Source organism: Pinus tabuliformis, chromosome X, assembly GCF_031772625.1.
Source record: "Pinus tabuliformis cultivar Carrire ecotype Pingquan chromosome X, CPIR1, whole genome shotgun sequence".
In the NCBI taxonomy this organism is placed as follows: Eukaryota; Viridiplantae; Streptophyta; class Pinopsida; order Pinales; family Pinaceae; genus Pinus; species Pinus tabuliformis.
Window position 1 is genome coordinate 809,339,475 of NC_142308.1, and position 22,147 is coordinate 809,361,621.

The window sequence follows — 22,147 nt, forward strand, 5'->3', positions numbered from 1 at the left end:
CCTAGGCATTTATGTTTGAACTTTGTTAGGCATTTTTGTAGGCAATTGAACAATTGAATATCGTATGTGTGAAGTTATACAAGTTCCATCATTGAGATGTTTTGGTCTTCGATCTTAAGTTTTTTCATTTTTGAAATAGGGGGCTTGGTTATGAGAGGATAATATACCTATGTACAATGTGAAACACCTTCAAGGTGATTATATATTAAAATTGTTCATTTTACTTAACAAAACAAATCATAACCCCAGATGCGGGTGACACGACAGCAGAGAAGGCGGTGCCACATGGTCACCATGGGCAGCCCCAAGCATAAGACTCGCATTTACTGCGATCCGCCGCCATGGAGCTCAAGCGTGGGTGCAGGGGCGATAAGGGACGACAATTCATTACTATGTCCGGGTTTCAATCGCGCATTCAGAGTGCAGTTATGGCTTGTGGAGTTCGAGGAAGAGCAGAGGAGCATAAGAATGGTGAGGCATTGGAATGTAATGTGTTGGGTCGAGTTCAGATTTCGGGAGTGCGCTTATGGTCGACGGCTCACAGAGCTGGAGCTCACGTCGCCCCTTTGGCAATTGACAGTGGTTTCAGGTCCGAGAGTGTGGTTTCAGGTCTCAATTTCTCTGACTCCTTTTATCCTGCTCTGTTTCGTTTTCCTGCTAATAATGGAAACATGGTCAGGCCCCGACAGCGCCTCCTCAGCCGTCGAGGCACTAGCAGAGGCGGGTCCTCTCGCCCCTCAGTGGCAACTCCCCCCTCCAGCTGCTGTAGATGTCTATGCCACCAAGTTGCAGAGGCTAATCCCATCCAGTCGAGCCACTTCCTGGACACCAGCAATCAAGATCCGGATTCGGCTCCGCTACCTGCGTTTGGAACCGCAGTCTTCTCCTTCAGAAATTCCCAGGGCAATTCTCGCATCAACGCCCATGTCTCGGTCCTTTTTCTTGAAGAACCGAAGGAAGAGGGCGAGGAACAACCCAGCACAAAGCTGCACCAAGCTGGAAGCTCTGGGGACGCTGAGGGTTTGCCAGAGGTCCGCCCAGAGCATGCTGACATTCCACCTTCGACTCAGGCAGCACCTCCGCCAGAGAAGGACAAAGCCGCATGGGACCCTCTCCCGGAAGGTATGTGCTGGATCATTGAGGAGGAACCGGACGAATAGTAGTCCGTTCGCTCCGATTCTCCCCTTCAGACGCTGCTCAGGTTCTCTTATGTTTTGCTTCGTTTTCTACCATGGCCCTCTGTATACTGTGGTTGTTTCTGTTTGGTTCGAGAATTTTCATGTTCAATGTTTGTCAATGCCCATGCAAGGGCTCCATATGATAGTCTTCTTTTCCTTTTTTGTGCCCCTGCGTGGGATGTCAATTTTCGCTTTTACTGCTCCTCAACGATTTATCGCCCCTGTGTGGATGATCTGTCTCAGTGGTGGCGCCCCTGCGTGGGTGGTTTTTCTCAGTGGTGATACCCTTGCGTGGGTGATTTGTCTCAGTGGTGATGCCTCTGCGGGTGACTTGTCTATGTGTTAGGGCCCCTGCGTGGGTGATTTGTCTTGATGCTGTGGCACAGGTGTGGGAGGTTTTTCTGATTATTGTCAGTCTAGAATGCCATTCTTGGCCTCTGGCAACATGACCGCATGACTGTAACTGTTTTCCTGTTTATGTACATAATAGAATAGCATAGTCTTAACGAGAAAAAAAAAAACAAAACAAATCATAAAATAAAACAACAATCATTATTATGTCCATCTTGTCAAATCTGAAAAAAATGCAATCTGAACAACTAGGTAAGAAATTTTGATCTTGCGCTAATTGCTCAATAGAAACAAATATTGAAAAAAAAATGCATGTAACCCCATATTGAATACTAACAAATGTGAATAGAGCTCGAAAATTTTCTCACCTGCAAATATTGTAGCTCAACAAGGGCTTCTGTGATGAAAGAGAATGTTGCTACCACTACCTATCATTATAAAAGATACTAGTCTATTTTTCCTCAGTTAAAACATACTTGGAAAAAGGAATACCAATGTTCATGACTTGTAAATCCAATAGGCATATATGGAAATGCCCAATACTTTAATGCCTCAATATTAGAACCAATATGTGTCTCGGACAATCCCCCTTCCTAAAAGGCATACTCCTCAACAAAGACCTACCATGCTTCCTTTAGTTATGTTGAGGGCCTTTGCTACCCGTACTTTCTGGTTCGACACCAAACCTTCGTAGTTGGGAGTTAATCGATTTGCATGACAATTAATCACCCCATCAGTCATATAAGTGTCTCTAACCGATTTTGTTCGTACAATGTGTTCATTCGGTTCTAGTTTTTGTGAAGCGATTCAGTAGTTGGAAAAACATTTACTAAGTAAAAATGGATGAATGCTACTCATTATCGTACAAACCCTACCTATCCATCCCAAGATCTAAGCACACATTTGCACAGCCTTCCCAGTAACCAACCCTCCTTTTTCCATTTGATAGAGTGAGAAGGGAAATTCATTCATGAAGTGGATCCAAGGAACATAAAGGTAACTATCAAGGTGTCGCAACTTCTTATTCATATGGGGTGTGATAGAATGTTATGTTTCTCCCCAGTTCATCATAGTCATTTGAGCCCCATATTCTACCTATATCTATGGTGTTGCCTCTAGAATTATCACGTTGTATCCAAACAACCAAACTTGCAACACTCTCAACCATTTTTGCATAGAAAATCCATCTGCATTTTCTGTAGAAAGCGATAACAAAGCAATCACAAAGGAATAGGAAAAACCATCTTTCATCATACCAGGTGATATTGAAGCAAACATGAAGGCAAGGGTGCCTTAGCTAGTTTAACCATGTGCAAGTGGATGACATGTAATGAGCATGTGTTAATACATAAAGTTATACAAATACCTTGCAGTGACTTTTTGGGACACATTGTTATATGATCTTATTTGTTGTTTAGTCTGTCTTGAAATTCCCCTAGTTTACCTTTCATTACTCATATAATATTCTTGAATTTGGTGTTCCATCACTCAACATGGCCACAAAGCTAATCAAATAAAATATTACAAGAGATAAGAACATGGATTCATTAACTAAAATTGTCTAAGAGTAGTTGAGACACAAAAAATATCCTTGTTAAAGGGTTCTGGATCGCTAAAGAACAAGTTTTCCCTACCTATATAACTGGGTCTAACCCAACTCTAAATAGTTTTCTCCACATCCATCGCTCCAGCAAGAAAGAACCTTGTTGATTATACCATCCAACTCGAGCTCCTAAACAAATGTAACTTGTACATTCGTTATCTTACTCTAATAGCTAAGCACTCCTAATCCTCCAAGGAACCTAACTTTAATTAAGGAAGTTTAAAATAAACACTACAAAGACAAAGAAATGTGATCTAGTTAAGAATAACATTAATAATTATCCTCACATAATCTTATATAGTTTGATTTTACCAGTGCATGCATTACATTACATATTGAATATTTATCTCTAACACCTAATAAATTTTACATGAATACATGTAAAAGAAGCATTAATAGAGCATGTTAAGATCAATATCCATGCAAGGGCTTAGTTGCTTTAACCATCTACAGGTGGATAACATGCAATGAGCATGTGTTGATACATAAAGTTGTACAAATATGTTGCAGTGGATTTTTGGGACACATTGTTATGTGTGTCTCATTTGTTGTTCCATCCATTTTGATATTCGAGTTTGTTTATGTTAAGATAGTGTATAAAAAGTGGATCCTTTCACTATATGTTTATTTATATCAAAGAGGGAAATGTTTCGTAAATATGAGTTAGAAATATTGGGAATCAATTCATGTAAACAAGAAGTTACCTATTTCAATAGTTTTTTTGTGATTAGTTGATGACTGATTAATATCCAATGTCCATTGTCCATTGTTGATGGTAGCTAGAGACAGGATGGTTGTCACTTTGATGTGCTTCCCTCGAAGTATTTTTAGTTTAACTTTTATACAATGTACATATTTCTATAAACAATTTCAAGTATCTTGGAATCTTAATTAAATGGATGGATTCTATATCATACTGTGATCCATATTTATAATATTATATTGATACATATAATTACAAAGTTTATAATTATAGTGATACACATAATCACTCACTTTTATAATTATAAATACACATATAATTACTAAGTTAGTGTAATAGATTTTTGTGGGATGATCATTTAACACCTTATGGCCGAAAAACTAATAGATATTCACTCATTTTATTGGATGATTGATCATGTAATTCATGCTTCAGCCTAAATTTGGCAAGCTTAGTTCACAACATAGAATATTTCAATCCATTTTTTTCTTTTTAAAGAAGTGTAATTATTCTTTAACTAAACCATTGTTGAGGAACAATTCAGAATTTGTTTCCATGTTATTTTCTCCTATTAAAAATAAATGCATGCTCAAAGGCCTAATATACTATATTATATTATAAAATTATGGAATAACTCTCACCAAAGAGCGAGGTAAGCAAGAGAGACCACTTGAGAGCGACCCATATGCAGAAAGAATACAAACAATTCTAATACTCATTGGCAATATACTTTAATATTCAATTAGATATAAGGATTTCAAACCATGCAGTTTAATATTCAATTAAATATAAGGATTTCAAACCTGGCAGGGACTACCATTGCGTACAACACTTGTTAAATAATATTTAGATAGGAGTTATACACTTTGTTTCACTTTAATTCATATGTGTATTATATTGTATGAAATTAACCTTATATGTCCATTATCGTTTTTCGCCATTAAATATTGAAAGCATCTTATGTAGTGGTTTTAATATATTGCATCCTGAAACTAATTCTTATCCTTGCCACTCTAACTCTAGTCATGCACCCCTTTGCCTCCTTTACAGTTACATTGTTGGAATGATGATTCCTAAAGGACCATATAGAAAAGATCGGGAAATGTATTAACAAATATAAGCTTAAATTGAACATGTTTGCATGCACTATAATATGTGAAGAAGTGCATTTGGAAAAAAAGATTTTATGAAGCAATAAATATAAGCTTGGACAACTAGAATTATCTACAAAAATTGGATTATGAATAGTTGTAGTTTAAGTGAAAACTTGTTATGAGCATGGTTATTTTTCTTAAAGAATTCAAGAAAGAAACTCCTACAAAAGTTTCCCCCTTTTAGAAAACAATACGAATGGTAGATTGTAAAAAGGAAGAACTGACATAACTAGTGTATGCCTCTCTTAGCTCCACCTCAAAAAGGAAATGTGGTCCACTCAAAAAGTAAATGTTGTCCACTCAAATGGATTTGAAATTTAATCTTAGATGGAGGGAAAAGGCTCAACAATAGTAACAATCTCTACTTAATATTAACACTCTACTTCAACTAGTTCTCATTACAATAAATTTTTTCCCTTCTATTATAGATTCTTAAGGTGAATCTTTGATCTTGCTCCCAAAGGATATGCCACCAAAGAAATAAGAGTATATAAAGGAAGCTCAAGTAAAGTCTTACTTGTAGATTAGAAGTGTGCTAATGAGAAAGGAGGTGTGACAAGTGGAAGAATATGATCATAAAGAGGAGAGTTCCCAAAAACACTATGGAGGAAATCTGACGCAGGGTTTCCCCTGCGCATACCCACAATATGCATATTCATGCATAAATACCACTTTCCCAAGAAATTGACTCACAAAAGAGTCGAATCATCATAAACTCAATGGTTAAGGCCCTCTTACCTGCAGTTCCATTGTTTTGAAACTCAATCACCCCGCCTTTACCTCCTATTGGGACTTTAAATCACCCTTCAACCTTCATTGAAGACTTTATTAAAGTCTTCCCTTAAATCTTTCTTATCGGCGCATAATTCATTATAAAACCCATTAACAAAGGAATTAACTTTAAACATACCTTTTCGCCTACCATACAACCTGGTCACGTTTCCCGAGGCTATACCTCCATCGCAATCGTTATCAGCTTATTCAACAATCATACATATATACCTCATCGCCCTTCTCCTTCCGATATGCGACTATCGAAATACATATGTATATATTTTAGTCTTAAGGACTCGACCCACACTTTATAGAATACAAATGGATTTCATTAAACTCTGCTCTGAAATCCTTTATTCGGATTTCCAATTCCATACACTCGTGTATATAGAATCATCGGATCCCCTACTTCCCTTATCAAAATACACTATCAGCACTTGCTTTTACGATTCCATTTGATTTGCCTATATACGATTAGCAATCAGATCTAGCCGTCAATCTGACGTTAGATCCGATGGCTATCACTTAATCGCAATATCGCAATTGCTACCTCCCATTGACTGTCGGCCCTACTCCTCTGATTGTGATTTAGCGACACAATCATGACCATCGATCTAATATATGATCCGATGGTTGAGATTTATTCGCGCAATCACATTTCACTAATCCTTTAGGTCAGATCCTTTCAATTCAAAGTGTCGATCTTTTCAAAAGGCTTATTCCGCAGCGAATTGATCCTAGCCATTGATCTAAATGATCCAAAGGCTGCTGAGTGTCACCACTTCACCTCTCGCTATTTTTGTTACTTCGGTTCTACGTTGTTTCTATAGGTTTCGCTTGGTCGCTCGGGGTTTTTTTTTAAGTGCACACTATCCCTCCTGAGCTTTGGGTTGATCATTCTAATGGGTTTAACAATTCATTAGGATCCTCCCCGTCATGTTCTTCTCTGTGTATTTGTCGAATTCCGCTCTCTGCATTCACGCACTCCACCTGCATAAATATATATATATATATATATATATGCAATCCTCTGATGCATTCAACAATCATTCGACACTCAATCAAACATTATACAGTCCTACTCAATTACTGTATATATAAATACAAATGAATAATTACATAATGGAATCCCTGTTCCTCAGGCCTAATCTTCAATATTTGTGGCCTCAATTCATTATCTTCCCATAGGCTAAAGACACTCCAACCTACTATCTACTTTTCTCTTAACCTCTCCAACCTATGTTCATGCCTTTTAGGCTTACATTTATACAATGGGGTTCTAAAATCACTTTCTGGTTTAGATCCCTAAATCCCTCAACAAATTCCTAAAATCTCCTTCTTGTTCATAAAACTCCTCTCTAATCCCTAGATTCATGAACTGACTCCTAAAATAAGATTTACAATCAATTCTCAATCCTTCAATCTCTCAACTATCCTAAATCTCTCATGTTCTCCTACATTCAAGAACATTTACAATAAAGCCTCACAATATTCAATTAATTCCTACTCTCATTAAAATCACTCAAAACATTAAATAATTACATAAATCCAATACTTAGGAAACCAACTTCCTTGAAATACAAGACCCCCTATTTCTACTAGAATACAATGATAATATTGAGCTGGATGCTCCTGCATCAGACTCCCCATGTAAGAAAATTTATGACCACCTGGTCATAAGTTTGGATAATTGTTTCCTCCTGGATCCCAAACTTTATTTTGTAATCTGTCCTTGCTTGTCAATTGCTCTATTGTTGTTGTTGTTTGTTGTTGTTCTCCAGGTCTCCATACTTTATGTTGTAATGCTCCACTTTCCCTGCTCTCAAAGTCTGCTATTTTTTTGCTCTTGTTGTCACTTCTTTTCTTTCTTGTTGCTATCTTTCTCTGAGATACTTTCATCATTAATATTCTTATCAACTCAATCTCTCTGTCCAGTATATCCTCTGTCTGCTGATTTTTTCCATCTCTTGATTGCTAAACTCTTCTCCTTGTTGGTTCTTCACTTAATCTGATTGTTTCCTTTTCCTTTTTATCTTCTTCTCTACTGTTGTTTTTCACCTTTTCTGTTGCTACCACATTGTCTTTTAGAACAATTTCCTGCTTTTGGTTTCTTCATCTGTCAACTTCTTCTTGATTATTATTTATAACAACTTCTTTGTCATCCTTCTTCAGCAATCTATCCTAGACATTCATCCTTTGCTCTTCCAACTTCCCCCTTTGAAAGTCTAATTCTCTATATAACTCAATGATTTTACTTAGAGTGAACTTTGGAAATTTTACATAATCTTCCATTTCCTCATTTGTTATTGTCTCATTATCACATGGTCCTTCTTCCTCTGCTAAATCTTCCTTAATATCCTTCAGTGGATGTTCTTCCTCTTCTTCTTCCATTTGGCTATCCACCTGTGCCAAATATGTTCTAGCTTCTGCAACAAGATCTTCAATTATAAGACAATCATTATAATAAAAAATATAAGGCCTTTGTACCTCTTTTCCCTTTAGAAACATTTCAGTATGTTGTGCTGATTTCTCTTCTTCTATCAGCATATCAGTGTGTTGATCCAAACTCAAAGAACTCTTGAGACTGTCAGCTAGTCTCCCGTTCTCATCATCTATTTCAATGATTCCTTCCAGCATTTGTCCATAGTAGTGAACTGATTCTTTCCCAACCTCTTTTTCATATTCTACTTCAAAACTTTCATCTTCTGCAAGGTACTCTTTCACATCTTTGACAGCTTTAAAAGACTGTCTATCTTCTTCGAAACTTGCAATCGTACACAAATCATTGGTTTTAAAATCACAAGACATGACGGTATTATTTGATGCTTCAGTCATCAAGTCTTCTGGATGCTTCAAATCATTCATATGATTCAACTCCTCTATCTCTTCATCACTTTCAAAAAATAATGGTCCACTTTCTGGTTCCATATCGAAACTTCAACATCTTCTTCAGCATCTTCTTTTTGTTGTAACTCATCTCTTTCAAGCTTCTCTATCCTCTATTTGGCATCTATAACCTGTTCAAGTTCCCTTAGTTCCTTCATCAACTGCATATTCACCTGTTGATTCCTCTTCTCTTGTAGCCTTTGCCACTTCACTTTCTTTCTCATGACATAACCATGCTTCTGGTCTTCTTTATTTCTTTGCAACATCTCCATTAACACCTCAAGTTGAACTGTTATCTCAGCCTTCTCCCTCTCATATTCCTATTTGCTTAATTGTCTTTGCATGCCATTTTCCTTGGCATCCTTCTCCTTTTGTCCTATGTTGTGGTTTCTTTTAGAACCTCTATTATGATTTTCACTAGTCATCATCCTCTCCATCTCTATGAGTTCCTCACTCACTTTACTATGAATTTCACTAAAGCCTCTTCAACAGCAAGTCCTGTCTTGCTCCCACTTACCTCACCAAGCTCTCCTCACTCAATCTTTTGGCAAGCAATTGGTTCTCTATCTCTGGAACCTCCTTTGATCACTTCTCTTTTCTCTTTCTGGGCTTCAACTCATCCGCATCTTCTAAGAACACAACTACCCTCTTTATCCAATCGTTGTTGGAATTCCTGAAGGTTCTGCCACATCTCTATTTTCACTTAGAAACTTTCACCAACTTCCTTTATCTGTTAGCAATTCTAACGACATCCTCTGTGGAATTGCCTTTTGGGAGTTGCAATAATACTTCTTCTTCAATGCATAGACTACAATCTTCTAATCTTCAATATAATTAGAATAAAACCATATCATATTACCTTAAAGATCTTTTTTTGATCTTTTCCTTCCATTCGCTTGCACTTTTGAATGGATTGTCCTTTCCACTAGCTTTCAGTTGTTCTTCAAACTCTGTTACTTCAAAAACTTACAAACATCCCTCTTACAGTTTACCTACCGTAATCTTACTATAAAAATTTCATTCATTCCATATCTACTAATCATTAGACAAAACTGCATACCTTCAACTACCTTCAGAATCTCACCATTCCCGCAAATCTGTTTCAGCAAATCTTTATTCTTCCACTGTACAATTTCTCGATATTCAACTATTGTCAATCAAATTTTAGAATCTGATCCTTTCTTCCAATCTTCCAGCTTTATCTTGGTAAAGCTTAGCTATCAGTAACAATTCCTTCTTGCTGAGTTTTCTTCCACTCATAATCATTAACAATTCCTTTCATTTCTGCTTCTTAATCTCCTTTTGCTGAGATACTTCATTACCTGCAACCATCATTCTTCGGTCTATTTCTTTGTCAGCAAAATCAAATCAGAATTAAATAAAACAATACCTGTATGATTTCATAAGTAGTCTCCATTCACCATTCACATTCGAGTGAATCTTCATTCTTCAAACATCATTGTAGACTCTTCCTGTCTCTGCAATCTATGCTTAATTCTGCCTTACTTGCCTCTAAGAACTTAACTGTTCTTCTCCATTCTCCCAGCTGTACTCTGGTTGCTTGACTGTCAGATTAGAACTTGATCTCCCTTGCATTCATGCACATCTTTTCCAAATATCTCTGTTATGAATTCTTTCAACAACTTCCACACATACTTTCTTGCTTCTGCTTGATACTAAATGTTTCATTTATGATTCAGCTCTGATACCAAAATGACATAGGGTTTCCCCTGTGCATACCCACAGTATGCATATTCATGCATAAATACCACTTTCCCAGGAAATTGACTCACAAAAGAGTCGAATCCTAATAAACTCAATGGTTAAGGCCCTCTTACCTGCAACTCCATTGTTTTGAAACTCAATCACCCTGCCTTTACCTCCTATCAGGACTTTAAATCACCCTCAACCTTCGTTGAAGACTTCATTAAAGTTTTCCCTTAAATCTTTCTTATCGGTGCATAACTCATTATAAAACCCATTAACAAAGGAATTAACTTTAAACATACCTTTTCGCCTACCGTATAGCCTGTTCATGTTTCCCGAGGCTATACCTCCATCGCAATCGCTATCAGCTTATTCAAAAGTCATACATATATACCTCATCGCCCTTCTCCTTCCGATATGTGACTATCGGAATACATATGTATATATTTTAGTCTTAAGGACTAGGCGCACAGTTTATATAATACAAAGGGATTTCATTAAACTCCGTTCCAAAATTCTTTATTCGGATTTCAAATTCCATACACTCGCGTATATAGAATCGTCGGATCCCCTACTTCGCCGATCAAAATACACTATTGGCACTTGCTACCGTGATTCCATTTGACTTACCGATATAGGATTAGCGATCAGATCTTGACATCAATCTGATGCCAAATCCGATGGTTGTCTCTTAATTGCAATATCGCAATTGCTACCTCCCATTGACTGCTGGCCCTAACTCCTCCGATTGCGATTTAGTGACACAATCGCGACCGTTGATCTAATATATGATCCAATGGTTGAGATTCATTCGCGCGATCGCATTTCACTAATCCTTCAGGTCAGACCCTTTCAATTCAAAGCGCTGATCTTTTCAAAAGGCTTATGCTGCCACGACTTGATCCTGGCCGTTGATCTAAATGATCCAATGGACGCTAAGTGTCACCACTTCACTTCTCGTTCTTTCTTTTACTTAGGTTCTACGCTATTTTTAGCGTTGTTTCTATGGGTTTCACTTGGTCGCTCACAGTTTTTTTTTTAACTGCGCACTATCCCTCCTGAGCTTTGGGTTGATCATTCTAATGGATTTAACAATTCATTAGGATCCTCCTCGTCATGTTCTTCTCTATGTATTTGTCGAATTCCGCTCCTCTGCGTTCACGCACTCCCCCTGCATAAATATAAATATAAATATAAATATATATATATATATATAGATATAGATATATATATATATATATATATATATATATATATATATATATATATATATATATATATATATATATATATATATATATATATATATATATATATATATATATATATATATATATATATATATGTGTGTGTAATCCTCTAATGCATTCAACAATCATTCGACACTCAATCACACTTTATACAGTCCTACTCAATTACTGTATATATAAATACAAATGAATAATCACAGAATGGAATCCTTGTTCCTCAGGCCTGATCTTCAATATATGTGGCCTTGATTCATTATCTGCCCATAGGATAAAGGAACTTCAACCTACTATCTAATTTTCTCTTAACCTCTCTGTTATCACCCAAAAATTCTCGAAACTTGGACAATTTACATTTGTTCCTAAGTCATAGTGTTAGATAGGGGTTAAGTTATTTTTATGTTTTTAGAGTCTAAGTCATAGGGTTAGAGTCTCATTTCCATCATCAAATAAATTTCAACAACCTTGTTTTACACTTTATGGGTCCCATCTCATGTTTTGAAATTCATGTGTATAGCCATTTTTAAAAAGATTTAAACGAGCTACGAAATTGTCTAGTCATTTTTGTAGCGTAAAACCCTAAATTTACACTAGATGCGCTATGAAACTGTTGTAGGTGCAGTTTGGTATTTTGCTAAAATTTAAAAGGGAAGAAACAATTTTTTTTTGGAGAATGATGCTATTGGAGGGTGTGAAGAGATCATCAATGAAGATTTAAGACTCAAGGCAGGAAAAACTAAAGGGTTAAAAGATATGTACAAAGACAAAATTATGTGCTACGAAAACAGCAGACAGTTTCATAGCGCAACCAAATCAACCTTCTTTATGCTCCTTCAGGGGCTTGTTTTTTTTTACAGGTGGAAAAGAAAGCTTCCAGGGATGATAGAACACCTATCACATGTCTTAAAGGGTCAATTTTGTTAGCATAAGAATTCGAAGACAAGCATAAGGATGAAACCCTAAAAAGGAGGAACTTTGTCTCCTTGTTTTTAGCAATCAACTTCCAAGGGGATTCCTGAGAAATTGAAAACTCATTTATGAAAATTGAAAGAGGTTTTTATTCCTAACATACTACACTACAGAAACCTCTTTCGGTTTCTTCAAATTCAATATGAGGTGGGAGAAATTGATGGTTTAACTTGCGCTACAAAACTGCTGAGAGGAACTATGTTTTCTGGTTTTAGCAGTCGTTTTCAAGATCAGTTTCTGGCCACATGAAAAAGTATTTTGGAATTATGAAAAAGATTTCTCTTCAAAATATTTCCACCTACAATAACCTATCTCACTTATTTCATAAGTGTTACCAGTTGGGAGATACAAGGCTCTCTTTGAAGCCATATTTTCAGAAATCAGAATTTTCCAGTTTTATACATGATGTTCAAAGACAGTTTTTGGGCAGTAGGAGAGGTACTGCAAAAAACCAAGAGAGGTTTTTTTTCAAAACAGAATGGTTTCCAAAAGCCTCCTTCATTTTCCCAAAATAAATTTTGGATAAGGATATAAAAGCTCTGTCTCAACACCTATTTTTCAGGGCTGAAGAGGCAAATTGAAGATTTTGAAATTCAACTAACAAAGTCTGAATGTCAGCTACAGCAGAGATGAACAAAGAAATGGAAGGGCATGGTTCTACGGAAGTGATTAAACATGTCACTTGTCTCAAAAATTCAAAATTTCCACCAAAACTATTTGAAGATCATCAATAAAGGTAAAGTCATAATTGCATAAAACAGATTTCTTGGTTTTTAGGGAAGTTAGGTCATGGAGCAGCAGGGTTCATAACAAGGTTGGAGACATCACCAAATTCGACCTCATGAGGTTGTAGGTGGAAAAGGATTAATTGAAGACTAGATAAGGTTCTTAGAAGTATATTTAGGAGTTTTATTCCTAATTGTATTAGGACTCTTCAAAGATAGTCAAGCTGTCATTTTGTAAATAATAAGCCTGTTTTATGGTTAGAATAGGTGTCTAGGATAGGAATTCGAATTCCTCTGATGTTTGATCATAGAATCCAAGAGCTATATATGAAGCAAGAGGTCGAATTATCAGAGGCGTTGGAGACTCTTTGGCCCAGCTGCTGCTTTATGTGAAGGAATACAATCAGTAATACAAAGAGGTTTTCTTGAACAAAACTGAGTTTAGATAGGGTTTAATCCTTTCTTGATCTATATGTTATTTTAATTACTTGTAGTAGATCTTATTTTTAATAATAATAATTCATAATCTAATGCTTTGAATTCCTTTAACAATAAGATGACTGTGTTTTATCTTTGAACCACCAGCACCAGATTAAATTGCTATTATTCAGAATTCACAACCATGTGCTCTGATTTCTTTTAGTAATGGAATGATTGTGTTGAGAAGTAGATCTCATTGCTATTACTCAGAATTCATAATATTATGCTCTAACTTCCTTTAGTAATGAGATGACTGTGTTTTTTCTGAATCTTGTGAGTAAACAACCTTTGAACCATCAACAATAGATTTCATTACTATTACTCAGAATTCATAACCCTATGCTCTGACTTCCTTTAGTAATGGAATGACTCTTTTGACCTATGTTATTGAGTGAATTGTCTTTGTTTAAGAACCTTATTTGTCTCATCTTTCATGTCAAGAAACCTTGCCACTGAATTTATTGACTTGTTGACTCCATAGCCCAATGGTAGCAAGCCTTCATCTTTTCAACCTACAAACACACAAAACCAAGATAGAGTTAGCCATCTATATTATCATTAATCAATATCATTAACCCTTGAGAGAGCCCTCTCAAGCTGAGCAGGCTAAGCCTTAGCTAAAATATTGGTTTGAAATAGTTACATTGAGATAGTCTGATCAGCAGCCTATCGAGGTCCTATTTTGGTGATAACATTTTGGTGCGTCTGTCGGGAGTCTGAAGATTACTCATTCCCGAAATCAAGAAGCTGAAATTTTGAAGGTAGCAGGAGCTCAGGAATCATTTCGAGGCTGAAAAACTACCTTTGCGATTCCATTGTTGAAGAATTCAAATTTCATAGATTTATGGTGATTCTATTGAACTTATGAAGAACTGAGATGCTGCCATTCTTGTTTCAAGGTATGCATTTATAATTTTTTCAGAAATTCAAGGTTTCCCAAATCATTTTCCCAAGGATACATAATTTTTAAGGAATGGTCCAAAATTCAATGGAGAAGATTTGAGTTTAACTTTGAAGCATATATCAGATATCTGTTATTTTACCGAGCATCTTAGAGTCAAACATGAGGATGTCTGCATTATGTTGTTCTATGATTCATTTCAAGGGAAATGTAAACAGTGGATTGAAAGATTTCATATCAAATCTATTAAGTCATTTGCATACTTTTGGCTTATGTTTTTGGAGGAATGGATAGACAAAACAGAGTTGGTGGCAAACTCTCCTTCAATTCAAGGTTTCAAACAATGGAATGATGATCATATTAATGAAGAAATAGATGAAAATTTTTCTTTGTCCTTGTCTTCTTATCTAAAATCATTAGAGTGCAAGACAAAAGATAAGATGAAATTTTTGGATGAAGTTGCTAAGAACATTGAGAAAGACACTGAAGGTTTACAAGGTCAAATTCAATCATATAGTCTTCATGATCATGATCATACTTTTCAAAAGTTTTCTATGGCAGAATACAAAGAGAGGGTGTTGCTTCCTTTCTCTTTTGAGATTGACGAAGAATACATTATTTTTGAAAATCAATTTGAGGAGTAGTTTGAGAGCACACAGCTGAAGCCTTATGTAGATGATCAAAGTATTGGTGAGTTGTCCAAAGTTGCGGAATATCACAAGAAACATCAAACTGACCATGTGTTTTTTGATCCTATAGCTGGCTACATGGAAAGGTTCTATAGTCCAAATTTCCAACTATATTTCCATTATGAAGATCATATATATCTCATGCTACCTTGGTTATTTTAGTATCATGTTTATTTTTGCTTCAAGCACAGCCAAGAGATTCAAGTGTCAGATCAGATCAATGACTGGCTTCATTGGAAGTTTTATGTTCCTTGAGCTACAAATGGAGATTGCAGCTGATAGGGTAGGTAGGAGTGTGTGAATAAGCTCAAGATAGGTTGACTGAGCATTTTTTTTTTGTAGTAGGTGTATTTTGAGTCCTTTTTGCAGAAATCATTAAAGCTTGGGGAGCAGAATGGGCAGAATTTCAGAGTTTTATTCTAAAGAATGGATAGCAGCACTAGAGCTATTGGTTCTTAGTGTACCATTGGGGCACACTATCCCTAGTGGAGCCACTGTTATCACCCAAAAATTCTCTAAACTTCGACAGTTTACATTTGTTCCTAAGTCATAGTGTTAGATAGGGGTTAAGTCATTTTTATGTTTTTAGAGTCTAAGTCATAGGGTTAGAGTCTCATTTCCATCATCAAATAAAGTTCAACAACCTTGTTTTACACTTTATGGGTCCCATATCATGTTTTCAAAGTCATGTTTTAAGCCATTTTTAAAAAAAATAAATGCGCTACGAAATTGTCTAGTCGTTTTCGTAGCGCAAAACCCTGAAATTACACTAGATGCACTACGAAATTGTTGTAGGTGCAGTTTTGGTATTTTGCTAAAATTTCAAAGGGAAGAAACAATTGGTTTTTTGGAGAATGATGCTATTGGAGGGTGTGAAGAGATCATCAATGAAAATTTAAGACTCAAGGTAGGAAAAACTAAAGGGTTAAAAGATATGTACAAAGACAAAATTATGCGCTATGAAAACAGCAGACGGTTTCATAGCACAACCAAATCAACCTTCTTTATGCTCCTTCAGGGATTTTTTTTTTTTATAGGTGGAAAAGAAAGGTTCCAAGGACGATAGAACACCTGTCACATGTCTTAAAGGGTCAATTTTTTTAGCAGAAGGATTCGAAGACAAGTATAAGGATGAAACCCCAAAAAGGAGGAACTTTGTCTCCTTGTTTTTAGCAGTCAACTTCCAAGGGGATTCCTGAGAAATTGAAAACTCATTTATGAAAAGTGAAAGAGGTTTTTATTCCTAACATACTGCACTAAACAAACCTCTTTCCGTTTCTTCAAATTCAATATGAGGTGGGAGAAATTAATGGCTTAACTTGCGCTATGAAACTGCTAAGAGGAACTATGTTTTCTGGTTTTAGTAGTCGTTTTCAAGATCATTTTCTAGCCACATTCAAACGTATTTTGGAATTATGAAGGAGGTTTCTCTTAAAAAAATTTCCAGATACAATAAACTATCTCACTTTTTTCATAAGTGTTACCAGTTGGGAGATACAAGGCTTTCTTTGAATCCATATTTTCATAAATCAGAATTTTCCAATTTTATACATGATATTCAAAGACAGTTTCTGGGCAGTAGGAGAAGTATTGAAAAAAAACCAAGAGATTTTTTTATTCAAGATAGCATTTTTTCCAAAAACCTCCTTCATTTTCCCAAAATAAATTTTTGATAAGGAGATAAAAGCTCTGTCTCAACACCTATTGTTCAAGGTTGAAGAGGCAAATTGAAGATTTTGAAATTCAACTAACAAGGTCTGAAGGTCAGCAACAGCAGAGATGAACAAAGTGGTGGAAGGGCACGGTTCTATGGAAGTGATAGCACATGTCACTTGTCTCAAAAATTCAAAATTTCCAGCAAAATTGTTTGAAGATCATCAATAAAAGTAAGGTCATAATTGTAGAAAACAGATTTCCTTGTTTTCAGGGCAGTTAGGTCATGGAACAATAGGGTTCATAAGAAGGCTGGAGACATCACCAAATTAGACCTCACGAGGTTGCAGGTGGCAAAGGATTAATTGAATACTAGATAAGGTTCTGAGAAGTATATTTAGGAGTTTTAGTTCTAACTGAATTAGGACTCTTCAAAGACAGTCAAGCTGTCATTTTGTAATTAATGACCCTTTTTTATGGTTAGAATAGGTGTCTAGGATAGGAATTTGAATTCCTCTGATGGTGGATCATATAATCCAAGGTTGTAAAGCTATATATGAAGCAAGAGGTCGAATTAGCAGAGGGGGTTGGCTACTTTTTGGCCCAGCAGCTGCTTTATGTGAAGGAATACAGTCAGTAATACAGAGAGGTTTTCTTGAACAAAAATGAGTTTGGATAGGGTTTAATCCTTTCTTGATCTATATGTTATTTTAATTACTTGCAGTAGATCTTATTGTTAATACTCAGAATTCATAATATAACTCTCCGACTTCCTTTAGCAATAAGATGACTGTGTTTTATCTTTGAACCACCAGCACTAGATTACATTGCTATTATTCAGAATTCACAACGATGTGCTCTGATTTCTTTTAGTAATGGAATGATTGTGTTGAGTAGTAGACCTCATTGTTATTACTCCTCCTTTAGTAATGAGATGACTGTATTTTTTCTGAATCTTGTGAGCAAATCACCTTTGAACCATCAGCAGTAGATTTCATTACTATTACTCAGAATTCATAACCCTATGCTCTGACTTACTTTAGCAATGGAATGACTCTTTTGACCTATGTTATTGAGTGAATTGTCTTTGTTTAAGAACCTTATTTATCTTAGCTTTCATGTCAAGAAACCTTGCCACTGAATTTATTGATGTGTTGAATCCATAGCCCAATGGTAGCAAGCCTTCATCTTTTCAACCTACAAACACACAAAACCAAGATAGAGTTAGCCATCTATATTATCATTAATCAATATCATTAACCCTTGGGAGATCCCTCTCAGGCTGAGGAGGCTAAGCCTTAGCTAAAATATTGGTTTGAAATAGTTACATTGAGATAGTATGATCAGCAGCCTATCGGGGTCTTATTTTGTTGATAACACTCTCCAACCTCTGTTCATGCCTTTTAGGCTTACATTTATACAATGGGGTTCTAAAACCACTTTCTGGTTTAGATCCATGAATCCCTTAACAAAATCCTAAAATCTCCTTCTTGTTCCTAAAACTCCTCTCTAATCCCTAGATTCATGAACTGACTCCTAAACTAAGATTTACAATCAATTCTTAATCCCTCAATCTCTCAACTATCCTAAATCTCTCATGTTCTCCTACATTCGAGAACATTTACAATAAAGCCTCACAATATTCAATAAATTCCTACTCTCATTAAAATCACTCAAAACATTAAATAATTACATAAATCCAATACTTAGGAAACCAACTTCCTTGAAATACAAGACCCCCTATTTCTACTAGAATACAATGATAATATTGAGCTGGATGCTCCTGCATCAAAATATCATAAATATAGAAGAGAAGAAAAAAAATAATAATGAAAAATATTCTAGCATCCAAACATTTATTGAATTAACTTTAGAGGAAGGAAATCTATTTCTCTGAATCAAAATTCCTATAAAGCATGTGTTTTTGGACATGCAACCAAGTGGTAGCTCTAGATACCCATTGGTTAATGATGAAAATAATCTCTTGTATTGTAGGGGATCGAGAACCAAGTTCAAATTATAAATTTTGAGAGATATTTTTAAATCTAAGAACCCTTTCATTCTCCTAGTCTAGGAAGCAAAGTTTGACGAAGTAGAAATGTTGGAACTTGGAGATAGGCAATGGATGTTGTGAGACACTGTGTGAAATGAAGGATCGTATCTCTGTAGAAAATCTTATTCTCACAAAGGATTTTAATTTTTTATTGATACATGAGAAAAAAACGAGGGAGAAGCATCGTTACAGATCAATTCAAAGAAAAGTTTGAATATTTGATAATAAATTTGGATTTAATTGATATAAAACCAAAGCAAGGAAAATACACATATAAAAGGAAAAGAAATGGGTCATGGCACATTATAGCTAGGCTGGGTAAGTTTTTAATAGACAATGTGTTCTTGATAGATAACATTGTAATAATTTATAATATTCTTACTTAGGTAGATTCATATCCCATTCTTACCTTAATGTTTTTCGATCAAAGGTTGATCTCCCTCTTATGAACCCCACACATTTTGGTTTAACCTGCTTTGGTTATAAGATCAAGATGTTATAGAGATAACAATAAAACATGGAGAGTGAAGGTCCAAGGATCTACCCACTATATCTATGGATCAAATCTTAAATCAACAAAGGAGTGCAAAAACCGAATATTCAAATCCATTGAAAAAAAAAAATGATTCAATAATAGTTATTAGAGCTAGAGGATAAATTTGAACAACAATCGATGATGCAAAAGCACATTTTTTAGGGAAAAATGTATATAAAACTTCATAAAGTGTATAGGATGGATGAAGAACGATGGAGGATTAAGCATGATCCTATGGCTAAATTTTGGTGATTGAAACATCTCCTTATTCCACAAGAAAGAAAATGTCATATGATATAAAAACAATATTGATGAAACCCAAAATGAAAATTGAGATAGAGAATCATACTATAAAGAAAGAAGAAAGGAAGAATGTATCCATTACAAGGATTTATAACTTGTTGATCTAGGATATTAAATAAATATTTTGATTAAACAAGAGTGTGAAATCAGCTTAACCAAATCACATAAAAGGTGGGCAAGAAAGTAGCAAAGAAAATGAAAGAAAGGCGCAAACATACTTGTTAACGGAGTTTACCCAAACTGGGTTACGTCTCCAGGTCTAGCTTCCAACTCAAAGACCACTTCAATAAATATTGAAACTTGATGTACAATAGGAAAATCAACCTCAATCCAACAACAAAGTCCTCTTGCTATAATAAAAATGTGGTCTCCAAAAACCACCAAAAAGTTCAAAACCCGCTCCCAATTCAAGCTACAATACCAGCCTTTTATAAATTTATAGGCTTAAGAAACACTTAAAATATTTAAATTACAAATCTCTACAATAGGGAACTCCTTGACCTATTAGTTATAGAGTGGTTTTGTAAATCTTTGGCGTTGTGGCAGGTCACTTGTTTGAATCCCGCAAATTGGGATTTTCAAAACCAAAAAAGTACGCCATAAAAAAAATGATATTGTTGTCAGTCTTAACATGGTAAGAACCACCGACACATTGTTTGGCACATTTAAATCTCATGGCTTTAGCGTAGTGGTAAGCATGATGACTTGTAATTAACAAGCACAAGGTCAAGCATGTTTTCTGTCTATTTATAGAACTTTGGTGCAACTATTATTTAAAAGTAGGTCCTTTGGTGATCGTTTCTATGTAACAACTTGACCTTGTCGATAAGTCATAATGTTAATTGTACGGGGTTTGGGGATTCAACCCCTACTAGTCTCGAGTTCAATAATAGTACTTTATTTATATGGATAATAATCTCCAAAGACCACAACCTTCGATGAGGTTGAGGGTTCGAACCTCCCCGATTCACATTCTTACTTCTCAAAGAAATTCTTGGCCAATTAGGGGCTGCCATGTGGTGGACACTGATTGGTCCACCTATGTGACACATCAAACTACTAGTTGGATGCCATGTCAACCCCTGCCATGTGTTTACTTCTAAGTCTATCATGTGTCTTCCATGTCGCAATGTAGCTCTGTACTGCCACATGTCACTTGTAGGGCATGCCACATGTCACTCTTCCAAAATTTTGTTGTTCCCTAAAAACTTAGAATGCAATATCTTCCTCATACGGAGTCCATTTCAGGTCATTCAACTAGCATAAGAAATATCTCACATTTCCATTGAGTTTTGAGAACTTCAAAATTTGAGGTATTCTAGTAGATCCTTCTAAACCAATCATCCCCACTGGAAGCTTTTGTACCACCAACAAGATTTCATTTAGACATCAAGTGAGATTACTGCCTCCCCAATTGACTGGTATCTGTCCACCATGCTCTGTACACCTAGCTCATCACAATAAATTGCATAACAATGATAATAAATAAAACCATAGTATTAATCATTCCCATCTGTCCACAACTATATGAATGCATCTTTCCAACTACTATCTATTCACAACACATTAGCAATAATAATGAATACATATATGTTAATGAAAATGAGATAACAACGTCCTTGATCTTCTTAATAGACTAACACAACAAATTATCATGTTGTGGCTTTGGTGGATCCTAAAACACATCCTAGTTACATATACATTGAACTATTTCATGATTGGGTTCTATATCACATACTTCATTTGATTTCATAGCCATGAGTGAAAATTTATCACCTGCATTCACGAGCCTCTTCATTTGTCCTATGGTTACTAGAGAGAGATAATTTTTCATGTGATGAGCTCTTATGATATACTCAATCCCATGGTTGAATAGGTGGTACCTATTCTCCTTTCTGAAGAAAATATATTTATTGTCATGCAAGTAATGGCTTCCTAAAACAATACCACATAAGTCCAATGGAACAACATATAACTCAACCTCATCAACAAACTAGGAAGTGATAGCAAATATAAGTCTACAATTGTTTCATAAATTGCGTCTTAGCATTATCACATACCCAACCAAGAGGATAAGGCTTAGCATGAGGTTTCGTTTCAAGTTATATTTTCTTAACAACTCTTTAGATATCAAATTAACTTGGGAGCCACTATCAAACAAAGTATAATTATTTGTGTTCTTATCTACAACCCTTACATGGAAATGCTCATTTTGTTTCTTCTTAGAATTAGGAGA

At 35.6% G+C, this 22,147-nt stretch overlaps 1 pseudogene; it reads left to right on the forward strand.

Moving 5' to 3' along the window:
* Positions 1-341: 341 nt before the first annotated feature.
* The window catches only part of LOC149142249 (origin of replication complex subunit 5-like), a 51,241-nt pseudogene continuing 29,435 nt past the window's right edge, over positions 342-22,147 (forward strand).